At 44.9% G+C, this 19,681-nt stretch overlaps 1 long non-coding RNA gene across 1 annotated transcript in view; it reads right to left on the reverse strand.

Moving 5' to 3' along the window:
* Positions 1–19,681, reverse strand: part of LOC129386845 (uncharacterized) — a 49,648-nt gene that overhangs the window by 7,719 nt on the left and 22,248 nt on the right. Inside the window, exons 3-4 of the long non-coding RNA XR_011889843.1 lie at positions 8,888–8,920; positions 4,776–4,826 (exon numbers count right to left, since the gene is read on the reverse strand). This is a non-coding gene — a long non-coding RNA (uncharacterized lncRNA). The remainder of the gene's footprint in view (positions 1–4,775; positions 4,827–8,887; positions 8,921–19,681) is intronic.

Below are 19,681 nucleotides of genomic sequence, written 5' to 3' on the forward strand. Positions count from 1 at the left end.
TATATTTTGTCCTTAGGCAACCAGCCGAGCCTCAAATAGCCACGCACTTCCCCTCATGTTGTCATATAGAGTTTCCCATTTAATTTCTTTATTCTCGTTCTTGTAAACCTCCATGGTGTTCTCGTTTCCATTCGGAGCGTTCGCAGGCGCCGGAGAGCCACGCTTCTCATCTCGGAGGCCACGGCGGACTTCTCGACAGCGTTCGCACGCACCGGCACGCCATGAATTTCGGAAGCCAAGCGCAGGCTTCGCGTTGGCGGCGCTAGATGGCGACGAGTGTTCTTAGGGAAGCGCGAAAAAGGAATCCCGCTGCAGTACACACCATATGCATGGCTCGTTTTAACCACGGCAATAGCTTGTGTCGCTTTGCTGGTTGAAGCACATTACCGTCGACAGTCATCGTTAAATAGGTTGCACTTCCTTTGTTATTTGCATCTAGAATACGGTGCACCATAACGTTCGTGACGCCTTGGCATAGTGGAACGGTCTTAGACCCCTATTCTTTGTTCACTGTCGACCTAATTCTAACCTCTGACAATGCACGAGATGAAGTATGCCTGAAGGGCAATCCGCGAACGGGCGGTGACTGCACAGAGTGCATAAAATATCACGTATAACGGTAACGTGTCAGATAAAGAGAATCTTCTCCCGTGCTAGACCTACAGTTAAAAAAAACAGAACTGTACGCACTTACGGCTTATCTTTGCCTGAAACCGTATATACCTATATCTTGCGCGCTTTCGTTTCTATAAAGCTTCGCTCTCACATTTTTCCTGTCAATAATGCCACGTAACGCTATTACGCCTACGCGGTTCATGACATGAATGTAGTGGGCGTGCCGTGGTAAAGAAGGACACGCTAAATTATGGCTATTTTTCGGGGACTAGATCAGCTCTGAAAGGTGCAAACTTCTTTTTGCGTGTACAGGCTGCATCACCTTGCCGTCGCACACGGCTGAGATGTGCGCGAGAGTGAGAGAAATAGAATGCACATTGATGTGCCGCATCATTCTCGCATTGATCTATCCCGGATATTCTACGCAATTTTGCTGCAGTACTCAGTATAATCTCTGCTGGAAACAAGAAAGTTGTGCTGGTTTGTGATATCACTAATAATTTATCGGACACGTACAACAACAGCACAATAACATATAGTGATTGATTTCTTGGTTTCGAGCTTGAGGCTCTAATTTCATCGCCTACGCCATTTTCACCCAATAAAAATGGTACTCTTCTTGACCACGCTTTAAGCAGTATCACACCAACACGACGCGCAGGCGTCATTGATGTGCTTATCACTGATCATCTTCCGGTACTTGTAATGCTCGCCTCAAAACTACCTCACTATAACACGTGCTATTTAATTCTAGGTTAAATCAGGGCAACTTTGTGAATATAATTGATAATACTGACTGGGCTTCCATTGGGAGTTTGCGTGATCCTGAAAGAGGACTAGAGAATTTCTGCTCCTTGTTGCTTAAAGCGGTGTAAGCTAACACTAAAACTCCCAAATGCAAAAAAAATGTTAAAATTACCGCATCATCCGTGGTTAACAAAAGGTTTGTTAAGTAGCATGCGAAAGGAAGATAATCTATACAGGAAAACTAAAAAAAAACAGCCATTCAATATGGGTCTAAAACATATGTATAAGAAATATAGTAAGCTCTTGAATAACCTTGTAAAACATCGAAGCGACTTTATTAAGAAAAACATTTTGTAAGACAAAAAAATAATAAGAAAAAATGGAAACTTTTCAATGACTTTCTGAATAGACCGCAGGTTAGTAGAATAATTTATAAAATAAATTATAAACCATAAAACTACAGTGGGGCATCTGGCATTGCTAACTCGTTTAGTGATTACTTCTATGAGATATACAATATTAAGCCTGCACCTTCATCGTATCCTCTTATTCGTTGTAACCACACATTTCTTTTCTCTTTCCTGTCACTTCTGACGAAGTGTGTTCTACAATTCTGCAACTATAAAAACTCTATCGTCGGGCTAGCTAACGTTTCTGCTTATCACTTAAAGCTCGTTGCTTCAAATATTGCGGAAGTATTAGGCAATATAATTAATCTCATATTAAAATGTGGTAGCTTCCCGTGCTCACTTAAGAAGGCCAAGTTAATCACAGTGCATAAAAAAGGTGATATTACAGAGGTCCAGAACTATCGCCCTACCTCTAGTCGGCCCTAAATTAGCAAAATTATTGAAAAATTATTTCTGGAATGTAATAACGAGTCCCTAGACAAATTTAAGTTACTAAAGCCTTGTCAATTTGGTTTTCGTGCAGGTAGTTCAACCAACTTAGCTTTAGTATCATAAGTCGTTTTCTTTAAGCCTTCCATCAACAACGGCGACTTCGCCGGTTCTGTATTTCTTGATTCTACTAAAGCTTTTGACACCGTTAATCATAACATTTTATTTACTAGACCAGAATCATTGGGTATAACTGGTCCACCTTTAACTTTTTCAAAAGATTACTTACATGATGGCGAACAATCAGTCTGCATACGTGGCATTTACTCAAATGTTAACGTCATTATGCAAGGGGTACCGCAGGGCTCAATACTTGGGCCTTCATTGTTTTGCATCTTCATTAATGTCTTACCCGATTGCACTAATCTTCCTAACATTGTCCTTTACGCTCGTGATACCACCATTTCCATCCCACATAAATTGTTAACAACGCTAATCACTAAAATGAACAACGAATTGACCAAAGTTATTCAATGGTGTTCTTTAAACAACCTTATTTTGAACCCGCTTAAAACTCTGTTCATGATTTTTAAATCATCTCAAAAAGTTCTCCCTTATCTACCGCAAGTATACACAGGCCATCATTTAATCTGAGCGACCAATTGTGTAACTTTCTTCGGCATAAAATTAGGCCTTAACTTGAAGATTAATAATCATGTTGCTTATGTTAGGCAAAAACTGTTTTTGTTGTAAGAGCTTTCAATAAATCTCGTCTATTTTCTTTTTCTGTTCACCCCTTATTGTCTTCATACTTTGCCTTCATCCATAGTCACCTTACATATTGCATAACTTCGTGGGGAATTACATATAACTGTCACCTCTCCTCCGTACAGCACATTCAGAACCAGGCCATTCGCAATATTACCAAGAGGTCTTTTTACCCTAATGCTGCTCCGTTCCTTCAGGCTAACTTCAGTCTTCCTATATGTGGCTTGTTGAAATTTCATTTACTTACCAGTCTATTTAAATTACTTAACAAACAGCTTGAGTTTAAATGAATAGACTCTAGGCTGTTCACAAATACCAATAGCACTAGGTTTGCCGATAATCACAACTTTCTATGACCTAAATGCAACACGACTTATGGCAAAATGAATTCCTCCTTCTCAGCGATTCAACTGCGGAATGACTTACCCCATGCTCTTATATAATCATCATCTTTGCATGCATTCACATATGAACTTAAAAATTCCATTCTGTATTACTAGTTGTCCTGATTAACTTACTTTGAATATAAAGTGCGTACTTCATTTGTTAAATTGGTTATAACAATTTACATTGTTAATGTGTGAGCATTTTTTCATTTCTTATGCATGACTCCTTGCATAAAAATTGAATGTATTCCTTTTCACTAGTTCGTTGACTTTTTATGTACTTATATATTACATAATTTTACATTGCTGTATTGATTAATTATTTTGTACCAATCATTTTGTTAACCGAAGGTCCCACTGCAGTCGTTTGACTTTGGCACCCCCTCCTGTATACTGTTAACAGCCAACTATGTATCTTGATAAAATAATGAACTGAAACTGAAACAGAGGAGCCCACTGGTTCGCGCCTCTCCAATACTTGTGGCCGCTATATCAGCTATCGCTGGTCCTGGGAGTCTGAGCTGGTCAGCGCAGTCTCCGAAGAGGAAGGTGAGCATGAAGAAATAGGGGGTTGGCCCATTGGCTATGGGCATTTCTAGGTGCAGTGATATACCGTGGGCTTTGCTTCGCAGTACCGACAGTGTGAGCGATACCATTTGCGGTGGAAGAGGTAAACATAAAGAGACGGGGAAATAATCTGTGGCTGTCGCAACGTTGGGCATGCCAACGTTAGCATCGTAACCTGTTGCTTGGTAAGCGCAGCCATTATCGCGAGGGTAAGCACATGACATCCCAAAAAACCCGCCGCTCGCGAGCTGCGTATACGCCTCTAGGAATGTGTTTCGCGCTACGTTGCTGTATGACTATACACACTCACAGGCTTCACAGCACGAAAGACCTGCGGGCGCTATTCTGTGCCTATTCTGTGCCTAAATGCACTATTTGTTTTCTAATACCGGTGTCACACGTAGATTTTAGATCGCGATCGGCATGATACGGATCGAAACTCTCGACTGCGACTGGCTTCTCGCGCATTTTGGGCAAAGAAGCCAATCGCGACCGCGAAATTCGATCCGGATCGGTCTTGATCGCGATCAAAAGTGCGCCATGTGACACCCGTATAAGTTGGACGCGACCTAAGTATGAGGAACGAAGTGTCATGGCACAGGGTAAAACCTACGCTGATAGTGCCTCTGAGTATTAGGAGGCGGTGGAGTTAGCACCGTTTATGAGCACACTGAAACATCAGCACGTCTGCACTCAGTACTCTACTTCAGAAAAGGTCACCCGTTTCAAGTGCGGGAGAGTCGTACGTTCCAGGGAAATGTGGGTCACTGCTCATATAGAGCGCAGCTACGCAAAATGGAAATCATCCATTGTCGAAATTACTAGGACAATATTAGTTTGAGCGCATGCTTACTTTGTAGGAGACTTCGATGAGCAGCACCATCAACATGATGGCCAATGCCATCTGCGAAAATACGAAACGGCAGTGTGTTTCTCAGCAAAACAAGCCTTGGATTCTCACATTAAGTTTTTCTTCATCCGTTCAATATTAGACCGCCTTTCTTTCCAGCAATATTAAAGCCAAGTGATTTTAGAAGTGGGGTCAAAGCCATCGCCGTGTAAATCGCCCCTATTGTGCGAAATTGACTCAGAGCGACAGGAAGTATCGGTACCATTATAGATAGATAGACGTCTGCGTCAAGCTCTCACTGTAAAAGTAAAGCATAAAAATATAAAAATAATTAAACAATCCGCATATCGAGATGTCAGCGCTGCGCCCTTAGCGATCAACACGATCGGTCGGGGACGCAGAGGCACATGGCTTGGTAGCCATGCTTCAGTGTTTGCATCCGGTGAGTGTTTATTGATATATTTGAAGTACTCTCAACGGCTCACGTCATTACAAATGGGAGTGAGCTTACAAGTACTTTAATAACATGCTGAACAGGGAACTGGGAAAAGATTAATAATCACGATCGTTAGACAAAAAGTGGTTTCATTCTGGCAGGGATGAAAGGCAAGAAAGATTTATTGCGCAACCTAGCACACGTACACTGAAATGCCTGGGTGCCACTGGTACCCATAGTTTCACAGAAACGTTGCTTTGCACGTGGGAAGACACGACACATAAAACAGCATCATGTAGCACATACCAGAACTCTCTCATTGTGCATTGTTAGTTTGTTACATCCGTAAATATCTGGACCGCAATTTGCCGAAATCCTTCGGCAAAGAACCATCATATGACTCTACCGCAAATGCCTCTTAGTACAAGAGCATAGATTGCGTTCAACGTAATTGTAGCAAACAAGGTCGTCGCTGCGGGTGAGCGTGTACTGAAGAAGCACACGAAGGGAAGATTCGAGAAGTGAACTGCACGTCGTTGACTTGTATTTTGGGTGAGAAAGGCAGCCGCAAGATAACAGAAGGAGAACAACCTAACGTTGGTGCCGAATTGCAATCCGGCACGCTAAGAGTGAATCAGAAGCCTCTTTTAACGCATTTCTGTTCGTAATAAAGCCAGAACACTGAGGCGTAAGCAGAAACAAAAATAGTGAAGCTCCCCGCATAACTTGGAGCAAAAAAATGTTCCGCAAATGATAAGGCCGAGTGCAACACCGAAGCCCAGTAACGGCATCTTAGATTCCGCACACAATATCTTTTAAAATCATAGTAGCCGATACACATTTACCAGGATCTGCTCCTTAGAATGCGGCCCCCTTTCCTTTTCTCCCAAGAAGGTAGCCTTCTTATTTAAAAGTAAAAGATTTTCTCCCCCAGTTAACACAGGCGTGGTGACTATTACTGAGTTTGCTTTAAATGTGAACGCACTTTCTATTATACTATTTTGTGCCCGTAATTCATGAACCTGGAAATCTCGCAGCCAGCATGTGTAGCGAATTGTGACAACAGGTTGAGAGGAGGGTGCACCACAGCACGTCTGCACCAGCGTTGCAACCGCTGCTGCTGGATTAGTGATATGGTGAATGGTATCAATGAAACGGTAAATGACTAGGCTGGCGCAGCGGTGTATTTTCACGTTTCTCAAAGCAAGAAGTAAACGCTCAAAACGCCGATTGTGTGATCTCTTTAAACAGCGGCCTTCACATTAGAGTTATAATGCCTGAAGCGGAAACGCGTAATGCATATTGTCGCTACGCTCCTTCGCAGGTATTATGTTCGATCTCACGTAAAAAGTAATTTCTTCCGTCACGTCGCTACGTGTAGGACTACAACCAAAGAAACTTACGACCCATTTGCTAGCTCGTTATACTGCTCGCAGAAATGCTCCTGTGCGCGGTGTCGTTTCTTCTGTTTGTTTACATACTTATCGTTTCACCCGGTAACGTCTCCATATATGAGTAAACCGGAGAGACATAATGTCTGTACTTCTCACAGACCCGTGGCCGTATGCATTGTTGAACACCTCCTACGAAGCCATGTTCAACTTTCAGCCCCGAATTCAGCTCCTATCCCTGCATGGCAACAAATCTTCTGCCCCACTTCCCTCCTCTTCCTTTCCCTCCATCACTGCCGACACAGACTGAAAGGCTTTAAGGCTAATGAAAGTACTATCGTTTTTACTTCGTCGATCATTTCGTCTCACGGGCTAAAATGAGCTATAGCTGACAAACTGCTCGAGTGCTATGAGCAGTCAGCATTCGCCATAGTAGTCACACTGCTGCTGCGGTGGAGGAGCGTGAATTTTGGCGGTCGTATGCGTAATATTTCCACAATCATGTGGGATGAGTCCACGGTGCCATTTTATTGTTTTATTTTAAGCATTCAGGAAACATTTGCGACCGCCATGACAGCTCACACGTTGCCCTCGCATTGGCTACGTAGTGACAGTGCCACAATAAATGCAGTTTTCATAGTAGTACTATAATAGCGGTTCCTCTATTTTAAATGTTCACTGAAGTTCCGTATACAGTAAAAAAGAAGATTGCTGATCTCACGCACTGTGGGAATCCATGTAAGCAAAGCTTTCTGTCCTGTTTGCTTTGATTCAGGATAATTAGCGGTGACGTTGGCAGCAAATGTGTAATTTCCTCAGCGTTCAATCTAATACAAGGTGGTTAAACGTTACTTTGCGTGCACCACTACTTTTTGTCTGCGTAGTCGACAGAATAAACAAGGAGACGTCCTTGCTTGAGGCGTTGTGCGTCATTTTACACAATATCTGAGAGGGTTAAGCATTATCGTTGCCTCCAATGGCACATGGCATCATCACAGAAGTGTTAAACTTCAATGGAATTATGCGGCTCTGCGTATTTCAATTAATTATTGTAAAATTGCATGATACATTCGCGGTCTGCGCTACGTTTCATTGCGTAGCAAAGACACTCCTGTTCCGCGAAATGCTTCTTTCGGTCCTGGGTGTCCTCGACGCTGAGCGCACGCTTTTGAGCCACTTTGCTGGCGCGTATTTCCGTGCTCCTTGTGTATACGCGACCAGCAGGCTGTTGAGACCCAGGTCCAAGCACTAGCTGTCTTCAGGCTATGGAGGATTGTAATTTTTACGCTAACACAGACGAGCACGCGAGCTCCACAGCTCAGCACCTTCATTTTTGTCGCATAGGAAAGCAAGCACAACACGTATCATACGCACAAACTACGCATCTCGGCCCGCAACTGCGCCGGCCGGGATACGCAGAGAGCATATATGCAAGCCCTGTAACAGCGCTTGCATGTAGGCTCCCTAGGGATGGATGGATGGATGGATGTTATGAGCGTCCCCTTTCGAACGGCGCAGTGGGTTGCGCCACCAAGCTCTTCCTATTATACTGCCTGATGTCCTACCTAGGTTAAACAATAAAAAATAAAAAAAAACGCTATGAACTCCCACAACCAAATTTTCTGATCCCCTATTGCGAACTGTGCTTTCGTACGTCTCCGTTTTCTGTCGTTTCCCTACTTTTTTTCCACCAGTCCCCCAATCGCCTGTTACTTAGGAATGCGCGGAGGCGAGCGCCATCTGCTGGCGTTACAAGCAACAAAGCGGCAAGACCATCGCAGCAGAGCCTGGAAAGTCGGGAGAAGAGTCAGCGAAAGCTTCGCTTTAATACATCTGAACTGCGTCATTTCATTGAAGGCTACTGAATGACTACTACTCGCAGTCACCGTACTTTATAGATAACCTTAGTGAGCACAACTGGAAAAATGAAACTTGTTTCACGAAATTACAACACGCCAACGATGGGCCAGAGCTTGTGCCAGTGCCTACGAGCTCACGGTACATTCAGACAATTGCTGTAACACAGCCTGGTTCTTTTAAGTCGTTAGCTGCAACGCTTAGCACAACCGTATAATTGGTTATTAGAGTAAGTGCAGGCTCAACCAATATGCGCCATCAATTAGCAAGGACCTGCGAACTTTAAACGTGTATAGAACAAGCACACACATATGCATTAAAGCGCGGTTAGCCATCAAATAGAATTAAGAAATCAATAAATATATAATCAGCGCTAAAATGTGCATCTACTTAACACAGAATGGATAACGTAATGCAAATCTTTAACTTACCGACAGAGCAAGCATTTCGACCAGAAGGTCAACCTGCAATGGAACAAACAATGAATAATATTAATCTCTAGAATTGCCTATACCAATAATAAGAGTAAAAAATTCACTATCATCATTGCATAAAGCTCAATACTGAACCGAGCAGTAATACTACTAAACTAATTGCACTGTCAACTTTGTGCCACTGCGCTGGCATCTCGCCTCGCCCTCTTTACCATCACCACTTAATTAAACCAACCATGAACGAGAACAATTTCTTGCTGCATGAAGCCTTTAAACTATTTTTCAATACTGCAACGACAAACTGTGCAAGAATGATTTTTAGTGCGAAATATGAAAAAAAATAGGTCAGTTCATCATATTACCATGGTATTTTAGCTAAACTTTGGCCTATTGGAAAAGTGAGGTTTAGTAATACAGTTGAAGACAAATGATGAGAAAACCGGCTATGAAGAATACGAAGTACAAAATATTTTTTTCATAAATACGAGTAGCATATGTAAGTGGAAGTGAGTACAGCATGCCTGTACTGGGTGTCACTAATATCATGCACCTAGTATGAAAGAAAGGGGACATTATTGTGCGCGAATAAAGCCTAGTGTATGTTGCTTACAAGCTTGTTGAGAAACCACCAGAATTTTTGTCGCAGTCATTAAATGAATAAATAAAGGCAAATCTTTGTTTTTTCCTGCGTTGTTTTACCTGTTCATCATCATCATAATCGTCATCACCATCATCAGCCTATTTTATGTCCACTGCAGGACGAAGACCTCTATCTGTGATCTCCAATTGCCCCTGTCCGGTGCCAACCGATTCCAGGTAGCGCCTGCGAATTTTTAAAATTTCGTCGCCCCACATACTCTTCTGCCATCCTCGACTCACTTCCCTTCTTTTGGCACCCATTCTGTAACCCTAATAGGCCACCGGTTATCTAACATATGCATTACATGAGCTGCCCAGCTCCATTTCTTTCTCTTAAAGTCAATTAGAATATCGGCAACCCCAGCTTACTACCTCATACACACCGCTCTCTTCCTGTCTCTTAACGTTATGTGCAACATTCTTCGTTCCATCGCTCTTTGCGCAGTCCTTAACTTGTTTTCGAGCTTCTTTGTCCGTCTCGAAGTTCCTGCCCCATATGTGAGCCCCATCGAAATGCATTGATTGTACATCTTTCTTTTTAATGATTGTGGTAAGCTTCTAGTCAGGATCAGAAAATCTCTGCCCAATGCGCTCCAACCCATTTTTATTCTTCTGTAAGTTTCCTTCTCATGATCAGGGTCCCCTGTTAGTGATTGACCTAGGTAAACGTACTCCTTCACAGACTGTAGAGGCTGACTGGCGATCCTGAACTCTTGTTCCCTCGCCTGGCTTTTAATCGTTATCTTTGTGTTCTGCATAATTATCTTCAACGTCTCTCTTAAGGCATCAATTGAACAGGGCTGGGCAGCATCGGAGATACATGGATCCAAGAAACTATCTTAGCAGGAAGCTTTACCTCGGGGGCTTCTATATAAATATATGGGAAATGAGAAATTGTTTTACTCTGCAACCACTGCACCAGATTTGCTGAGGTTTGTTGCATTTAAAAGAAAGAGGTAAAATCTAGTGAGTGCTGGTAGCGGTTATTTAGGCCGTCAAGATTTTAACAAGCGATGTCCAAAATTTTACATCTTATTAAAACAAAACTTTCAAGTTTGCAGCTTGGTAACTGAGCCATCAAAAATATATCACAACTCCGGAAGATCCATGAAGTAGTACATCTAAAACGAACAAACTGTATGTATTATACAAGGCTCTCGAATGTACCACTGATATGTAAACATGACTTTTTCGAAACCCTTGTAAACAATGTCAATAATTCACTTCAGGTCTGGATTGGTATATCACCCTTGCCCGCATAGTATGCTTTAGAGGATGCAGTGTACTGATCAGAGATATCTGTTCTTGGTGCAAAGCAACGGATTTGTAAACTTCTTGCTTCTATCGTTGTGAATCTTACTAGGATATGAAAATTCATGTTATAAAATTTCACCGACAAGTACGGTACTCTCTAATGAGAAATTTAAGCGCAGCTCTATACGTGTTTTCATTTCGCGAAATACTGAGGCAAATCATTTGAAAGAGACGTCTAGCAGAGTCGGCAATCGTCGAAAATCTGATCAATGGGTCACGCGCGTCGGATTTCTGCATGACTCGTCGAAGGTTCCAGTATAATCGCTGGTGCCGCTTGGCTTCCAGAAATAACTACAGAATTCGCGTCGCGCATTCAATGAGATTACAAAACAATCGCATACCATGACAATAGAAAAATGCGCGAACGAGACCAAACCAGCCCATCCAAACAAGCGCGAGCGAGGGCTGACGCGAGCAGACGATACTATGAAACAAGCGGTTCGGCTGAAACCAGATATCAGTACGCATATAGCGGTCGGGCGGGTCCTCATCAAACCAGTTTCCCGCGCGCACGTCACCGAAGGGGCCGCTGTCATTATTGTTCGCCGTTCGTGGCTCGCGTGTTTCATCTGTCGATCCGCGTTCGCTCTTTCATGCTTCGCTGTTGTGCTCGTTACCTCAGTTACTCCGTCGCTGATGCTCGGCCCAGGAACGGCCCATAAAGAGCTGCGCTCTAAAAATTCAGCCATTAAATCGAAATTCCGCTCCGAACAGTGACTAGGGTTTAATTTTTTTCTCACAAGTGCAAGGAATTTAATTAAACTAACCAAATGGTTCTCTCAGTAAAGAGTTTCTGCGTTTTAAGTGTATTTGAATTGGCGGAATTGGAATTGGGCCTGAGCTAAAGCTTCCTCTCAATACACTGTTTGCGTATGCATCTTGTAACTGCATATGTGGGTTCCAACAATTGTCTTCAGTGCTCTGAACCGTCATAAAGCGTCTCTATATTGGTTTCATTCTGTGCTGTTCTATATTGTCACGTGGTGGGGACGTTGAAGAACACAGTAGAACACTGTGAACGACTAAACTAAATTTTATTGGCACAAAACAGGCTACACTTATAGCATAACGATAGCGGCGAACACAGTCGGCGATCGTCGAAAATCTGATCAGCGGGTCAAGCGCGTCGGCTTTTATACAGCAGTCGTCGAATGTTCCAGACTAATCGTTCGGACCCCCGTGCCTTCCACAAAGTTCTACACCATTCGTGTCACGCGATGAAATGAGATAACTCAAGGTTCAGCAACAGCAGACAGCAGGGTAGAAGCATCGATAACTTTCCAGAAACTTCAGATACATGCAGGCGCGTCCCGCGCTTTGCGATTACATTCGTTGGGCGGCGAAACGTGGTCGCCTGATAAAGATAAGTACACGCGTCCTTACCCCCCTCTTAAAAAGCATCGACCCGATACTGCAAACAAACGAAAGTAATAAAGAAAAAGCACTGGTAGCAACGAAAACAACAAAAGAAGTTCGTCAGCGTTCGTAAAAGGGTTTAAGACGCACCACGTGGACCACTTCAGATCGTGCGCGGCGCCGCTGTGAATGCGAAATGCCGTCTGGACTCTCCATTTCGGCCGTTGCTGATTGTATGCAGCTGTACGAGCGAGGAGGAGACGAGTAGCCCTCGCCAATCATAGTCCAGTGCGCCAATACGTCGGATGACCTTGTAGGGTCCGAAATAGCGGCGCAATAGTTTCTCACTCAGTCCTCGTCGGCGTATCGGGGTCCAAACCCAAACACGGTCGCCGGGCTGGTACTCGACGAAGTGTCGTCGCAGGTTGTACATACATTCATTACATTATGGGGTTTTACGTGCCAAAACCACTTTCTGATTATTAGGCACGCCGTAGTGGAGGGCTCCGGAAATTTCGACCACCTGGGGTTCTTTAACGTGCACCTAAATCTAAGCACACGAGTGTTTTCGCATTTCGCCCCCATCGAAATGCGGCCGCCGTGGCCGGGATTCGATCCCGCGACCTCGTGCTCAGCAGCCTAACACCATAGCCACTGAGCAACCACGGCGGGTGTCGCAGGTTGTAGTGTCGGCTGTCGGTCCTCTGTTGGTTCTTGATCCGTAGGCGGGCGAGCTGTCGGGCTTCTTCGGCGCGCTGGAGATAGCTAGCGACGTCAACATTCTCTTCGTCAGTGACGTGGGGCAGCATGGCGTCAAGCGTCGTCGTCGGGTTCCTGCCGTAAACCAGCTTAAACGGCATGATCTGTGTAGTTTCTTGCACCGCCGTGTTGTAAGCGAAGGTTACATATGGCAGGACCGCGTCCCACGTCTTGTGCTCGACGTCGACGTACATTGCTAGCATGTCGGCGAGGGTCTTGTTCAGGCGTTCCGTGAGACCATTCGTCTGCGGATGGTAGGCAGTTGTCCTCCTGTGGCTTGTCTGGCTGTACTGCAGAATGGCTTGGACGAGCTCTGCTGTAAAAGCCGTTCCTCTGTCGGTGATGAGGACTTCTGGGGCACCATGTCGCAGCAGAATTTCGCCACTTCGGCTGCGCTGCCTTTTGGTAGAGCTTTAGTTTCAGCAAAGCGGGTGAGATAGTCCGTCGCCACGACGATCTACTTATTCCCGGATGTTGACATCGGAAACGGCCCCAACAAATCCATCCCAATCTGCTGGAATGGTCGGCGAGGACGTTCGATCGGCTGTAGTAATCCTGCTGGCCTTGTCGGTGGTGTCTTGCGTCGCTGACACTCTCGGCATGTCTTGACGTAATGGGCGACATCGGCGGTCAGACGCGGCCAGTAATACCTTTCCTGTATTCTCGACAGCGTCCGGGAGAATCCGAGGTGCCCAGCGGTGTGATCGTCGTGTAGGGCGTGCAGTATTTCTGGGCGCAGCGCTGACGGTACAACAAGAAGGTAGCTGGCGCAGACTGGTGAGAAGTTCTTCTTCACGAGCAGGTTGTTTTGTAGCGTGAACGAAGACAATCCACGCTTAAATGCCCTAGGGACAACGTCGGTGTGGCCTTGCAAATACTCGACTAGGGCTTTTAGCTCCGGGTCTCCTCGTTGCTGTTTGGCGAAGTCTTCCGCGCTTATTATTCCAAGGAAGGAGTCGTCATCCTCGTCATCTTGCGGCGGCGGGTCAATGGGGGCGCATGATAGGCAATCAGCATCTGAGTGTTTACGTCCAGACTTGTATGTTACAGTGATGTCGTATTCTCGTAGTCTGAGGCTCCACCGTGCCAGCCGTCCTGAAGGGTCCTTTAAGTTAGCTAGCCAACACAACGCGTGATGGTCGCTGACCACTTTGAATTGCCTGCCATATAGGTAAGGGCGAAATTTAGCTGTAGCCCAAACGATGGCGAGGCATTCTTTTTCGGTTGTAGAATAATTGCCTTCCGCTTTTGACAACGACCGGCTAGCGTAAGCTATCACGTGTTCATGACCATCTTTTCTCTGGACTAGGACGGCACCGAGGCCTAGGCTACTGGCGTCAGTGCGGATTTCGGTATCGGCGTGCTCGTCGAAGTGCGCAAGTACGGGCGGCGACTGCATGCGTCTTTTTAGTTCTTGAAACGCGTCGACCTGCGGCGTTTCCCATTTGAACTCGACGTCACATTTACTTAGCTGTGTCAGCGGCTCAGCGATGCGTGAAAAGTCCTTGACAAATCACCTGTAGTAGGCACACATGCCAAGAAATCTACGCACTGCCTTCTTGTCGGTGGGTTGCGGGAACTTTGCGATGGCAGCTGTCTTCTGCGGGTCAGGGCGGACTCCAGACTTGCTGATGACGTGGCTTGGAACAGAAGCTCATCGTAAGCGAAGCGGCACTTTTCTGGTTTCAGAGTGAGCCCTGATGACTTGATGGCCTCTAGTGCTGTGGCAAGCCGCCTAAGGGGATCGTCGAAATTTTTGGCGAATACAACGACGTCATCCAAGTAAACGTTCCATATGTTTCTTCCACTCTATCGCCGCTCTTCAGTATGTAGTTTCTCCATCCCAGGTTTTGTGCTTAACAGCCGTCCCTCTCTTGCTTTCGACGCGTTCATTAACGTAGTATTTAGTTTTTAGTTTCACTGGACAGTGCCACGCTTTCTACACGGTGAGTCCACCTTTTTCGAAAGTGGCTAACGTTTTTTTTTTTGTGTTTTCCCAATGCCCTCTGACGAGAATGTGAAAGACGAGTATGCTGTAAAATTTAAGCGATTAATCTTCCTGACCCGTTTGTGAGCAAATTTTTTGGAAACATTTACTGAAGAGCTGAGCGCTGCTAATAATAGCCGGCAGGTAATCTCATGTGGTGCTCTATCTGCGGTTACGTCATCTAACTTTTATTTGTATGACGGGCCCAAGGTGAAATCACGACGCGCGTTTTGCAAGACCGTTATCAGCACGTTCCACGTACTGTCCCACGTTGAATTTCAACCTTCACCTAAAGGGACACTAAAGAGAAGGATCATTTCCAATTTACTAGTAAATTAACAGTCTACATTACCAAAAACGCTCCTTTTATCTTGAAAAGAGGCTTGGCAAGATAGAAAATGCAAAGGAAAAAAGAAGCGAAAAACGAATCGTAACGTCGCCTTCAAGTTTCTGCACGGGATCACCGTGACGTCATGGGTTTTGACGGCGTCTGCAGGACCTATGTTGTTCAATAAAATCGGAATATATTGTGTTCTAAAGGCGCCATAGATTGAACATGGCAAGTTTCGGGGCCGTTTACTAGGTGAACGTACTCCAAATGCGAAAAAAAAAATACTTTGACACCCGTAGCATCGGAATAACGTATAAGCGCATAACTTTCTGTGGAAATTATTAAAAATTAAACGTCGGTCTTCATTTTCACTTTGAATAATCAACCTGTTATTGCGAAATTGAAGACCATGAAGGTTCCAAAGAATAATTGATCAGTGAACTGATTAATGTTTCTCGTTAGTGTCCGTTTAAAGTTAGGCGCACGTTGAGAACTGGTTGAACACTTCTGCAGAAAACCAAAGTAATGTTTAACAGTCTCGGAAGAGAACAACAGTTTACGATAGGTAGCGAGGCACTAGAAGTGGTAAGGCAATAGACGTCTACTTAGAGCAGGTGGTGACCGCCGATCCGGATCATGAGACAGAAATAATCAGATGAATAAGAATGGGCTGGGGTGTGTTTGGCAGGCATTCTCAGATCATGAACAGCAGGTTGCCATTATCCCTCAAGAGAAAAGTGTATAACAGCTGTGTCTTACCAGTAATCACCTACGGGACAGAAACCTGGAGGCTTACGAAAAGTGTTCTACTTAAATTGAGGACGACGCAACGAGCTATGGAAAGAAGAATGATGGGTGTAACGTTAAGGGATAAGAAAAGAGCAGATTGGGTGAGGGAACAAACGCGAGCTAATGACATCTTAGTTGAAATCAAGAAAAAGAAATGGGCATGGGCAGGACATGTAATGAGGAGGGAAGATAACCGATGTTCATTAAGGGTTACGGACTGGATTTCAAGAGAAGGGAAGCGTAGCAGGGGTTGGCAGAATGTTAGTTGGGTGGATGAGATTAAAAAGTTTGCAGGGACAACATGGCCACAATTAGTACATGACCGGGCTAGTTGGAGAAGTAAGGGAGAGGCCTTTGCCCTGCAGTGGGCGTAGCAAGGCTGATGATGATGATAATGATGATGATGAACACTTGTATAAACAGACTCTGGCGTTGTCAGGATGATGATGAATTGGTCATGGGAGTAACCCTTGCGAAAATCAGTGGCAGCCTATGACACATAGCTGGTTCTTTTATGTTTCCGTTATGTTGAAGTCTTTAGCACATTTATGCCTTGAGCTACATTTACTGCCGTTTACCGACGCCTGGGAGCAAAAAGTATATGGCGCAAAGTCTTGTTTATAAATATTCTTGTCCATAGGTCACGTGCAACCTGTTCAATACGCAATATGCAGACTAGGCACGGAAGTCTAATGTGGGACAATTACGAAACTATACAATCGAACACTTACCAGCGTAATACACTGAGTGCGTTGTATTAAAGATAAAGGTGGCATGAAAGAAAATTACTGACTGCGCAACGTATTTGCTTTGGTTTCTGCTGCACGTCCGGCCGACTCCACATAATATGGCGGAGTTGGGTTACGGGGCGGGGGGTATTCTGTGGGAGTCCACCTAGTGGACTCTCCATTTCGGCCGTTGCTGATTGTATGCAGCTGTACGAGCGAGGAGGAGACGAGTAGCCCTAGCCAATCAGCAGCGGCCGAAATGGACAGTCGACTAGGTGGACTCTTACAGAACACCCCCCGTGTACTGTGCTAGCACACCGAAAACAATTGTACGAGTGTGTAGAGCAAGCTTGAATGGACAGAGGTCTGCTGGCGGGAGATAAAAAAAATTTGCAAATAATCACCTGTAAGTTTGCAGCGGCCGCTGCAGCGCAGGTATAATGAGGAACTAACGAATGCATTAAGTATCTTACAATAGAAATGGCAAGTATCATGTGGGATACAATTAACCCACTGGTATGTTGTAACGGCATCTAAATGACTTATCGGTTCAGTATCTTGTATCAGTATCTTGTATCCCAAAACGGCAATGCGCCTTCCTTGGGACTCCCCACGAGGCAGCCCTTTCAACAGCAGCCGCCTAGACGGCGACGAGGCCCACTACCGACTGTGACGAGTAAAAAAAGAAGCTCATTTCGAGATGACGAGAAACGCCGCCCTCTCTGGAACTGGTAACATCCGCGAAGTCTAGTGCCATAACCCTGACAAGTTGACCCTCACGAGAGCAAGGAACCAGTGTCGAAGGCTTTCGTGGAAGGAGCGTCTGTGCCAGTTTCCAGATTGCCGCGTCCTTGCTTCGAAGGTTGAACATCAGAGGCAAAGTCGAACAAGGTGGTATGACCATGGGCGGAGTTCTGTGAAGAGTACGACCCCTCTAATTGGACGCATAAGGCCATCTGATTCCCCTGTGTAGTGAACTAGGGAAAATAACTGCTTGAAAAGTGTACACATCTGGTGCATTGAGGTGTGTGCTGATGTGTGGGGTCAGACATGAAGTGAGCTCAGACACCCAAATTGCCCACACCTGGATGGTGCTCCTATATCTGGAACCAGTTGGTAAATATGTAAAATAATACAATTTCTCATTTACTTCCACTTCCCGACTTCGTGTCTTCAGCAAGAGGCAACTCTCGGGGATACATACGACAACGGTGTGTTCCCGCTTAGCCAGCCGAAGGCGACACTCCGGTATAGCGCAGGAGAGCTACCATATTTTAAGCGGCCTGAAGGCATAGGCAAGCGATCCTCTGAGTGACACTCGAGTTTTAACCACGAACTCTAGAACTGTATCGCAACAGCACATGCACGCGTGGTCATACTGTAGCTAAATCTTCGCATAAAGATTCACAATTATAAGTATCGCTTGTCCCGTCCATCTATTCAACCTTTGGAGGCGCGTATTGCGCTTCACCGTTGTCAAATATACTTCACAAGCTAGTCCAAAAGTCAACTCTTTCAAATCTCCGATATGAATAGCTTGTCGAGGAAGTGTGCCACTCTGCCTAGTTGCGATATCACTGAGAAAATGTATGAACTATTACTAATTTTGTTTTTTTCCATATAAGAAGCTCGCCATTAATCCGTGAAATTGAATAATCGATTAGGACAAATAATGTTTTTTTCCGGTATAGATTTGCCAAGTAAACGCGATGATAGCCCCGAAAGTCTAGTCAATATCTACACGAAAACAGGTTGTCAGTCGGATTCAAACGCTCGTCTTATATATTACGGCGAGCACCAAGTGGTCGTATTAATTCAGTTTTCAAGTGGGGCTTTTTAGCCCCAGTTGTAATGTGACTTCATCATCATCATCATCATATCATCATCATCAGCCTGGTTACGCCCACTGCAGGGCAAAGGCCTCTCTTATACTTCTCCAACTACGCAAGTCATGTACTAATTGTGGCCATGTTGTCCCTGCAGACTTCTTAATCTCATCCGGCCAACTAACTTTCTGCCGCCTACTGCTACGCTTCCCTTCCCTTGGAATCCAGTCCGTAACACCTAATGACCATCGGTTATCTTCCCTCCTCATGACATGTCCTGCCCGTGCTCATTTCATTTTCTTAATTTCAACTAAGATGCCATTAACTCGCGTTTGTTCCCTCACCCAAACTGCTCTTTTTTATCTCTTAACTTTACACCCATCATTTTTATCCATAGCTCGTTGCGTCGTCCTCAATTTAAGTAGAACCCTTTTCATAAGCCTCCAGGTTTGTGCCCCGTACGTTAGTGTTGGCAAGACACAGCGGTTATACACTTCTTTCTTGAGGGATAATGGCAACCTGCTGTTCATGATCTGAGAATGCCTGCCAAACGCAGCCCAGCCCATTCTTATTCTTCTGATTATTTCAGTCTCATGATCAGATCCGCGGTCACTACCTGCCCTAAGTAGATGCATTCCCTTACCACTTCCAGGGCCTCGCTACTTATCGTAAACTGCTGTTCTCTCCCCCCCCCCCCCTCCCCGAGACTCTTAAGCATTAATTTAGCTTTCTGCAGATTAATTTGTCGACCAACCCTTCTGCTTTGCCTTTCGAGGTCAGTGAGCATGCATTGCAGTTGGTCGCCTGAGTTACTAAGCAAGGCAATATCATCCGTGTGACCTCGCCGCCAGGCAAAGTAAAAAAAAAAAAATTGGCAATTTTAAGCGTAAGGTCATAAGTCATTGTAGGTGCTAGCAATATTAGGAGTAGAAAATTGTTTGCTGTGCCAGGATGCAAAAGGAGTGCCCTAAAGACGTGATCGAGCCTTCCAAATGCGATAAAATAAGGTACCGAAAAATCGCAGGACATCCAAGCCCTCGTGAGATGTGAGTGCGAAAGCAC

The sequence above is a fragment of the Dermacentor andersoni genome, chromosome 8, assembly GCF_023375885.2.
Source record: "Dermacentor andersoni chromosome 8, qqDerAnde1_hic_scaffold, whole genome shotgun sequence".
NCBI lineage: Eukaryota > Metazoa > Arthropoda > Arachnida > Ixodida > Ixodidae > Dermacentor > Dermacentor andersoni.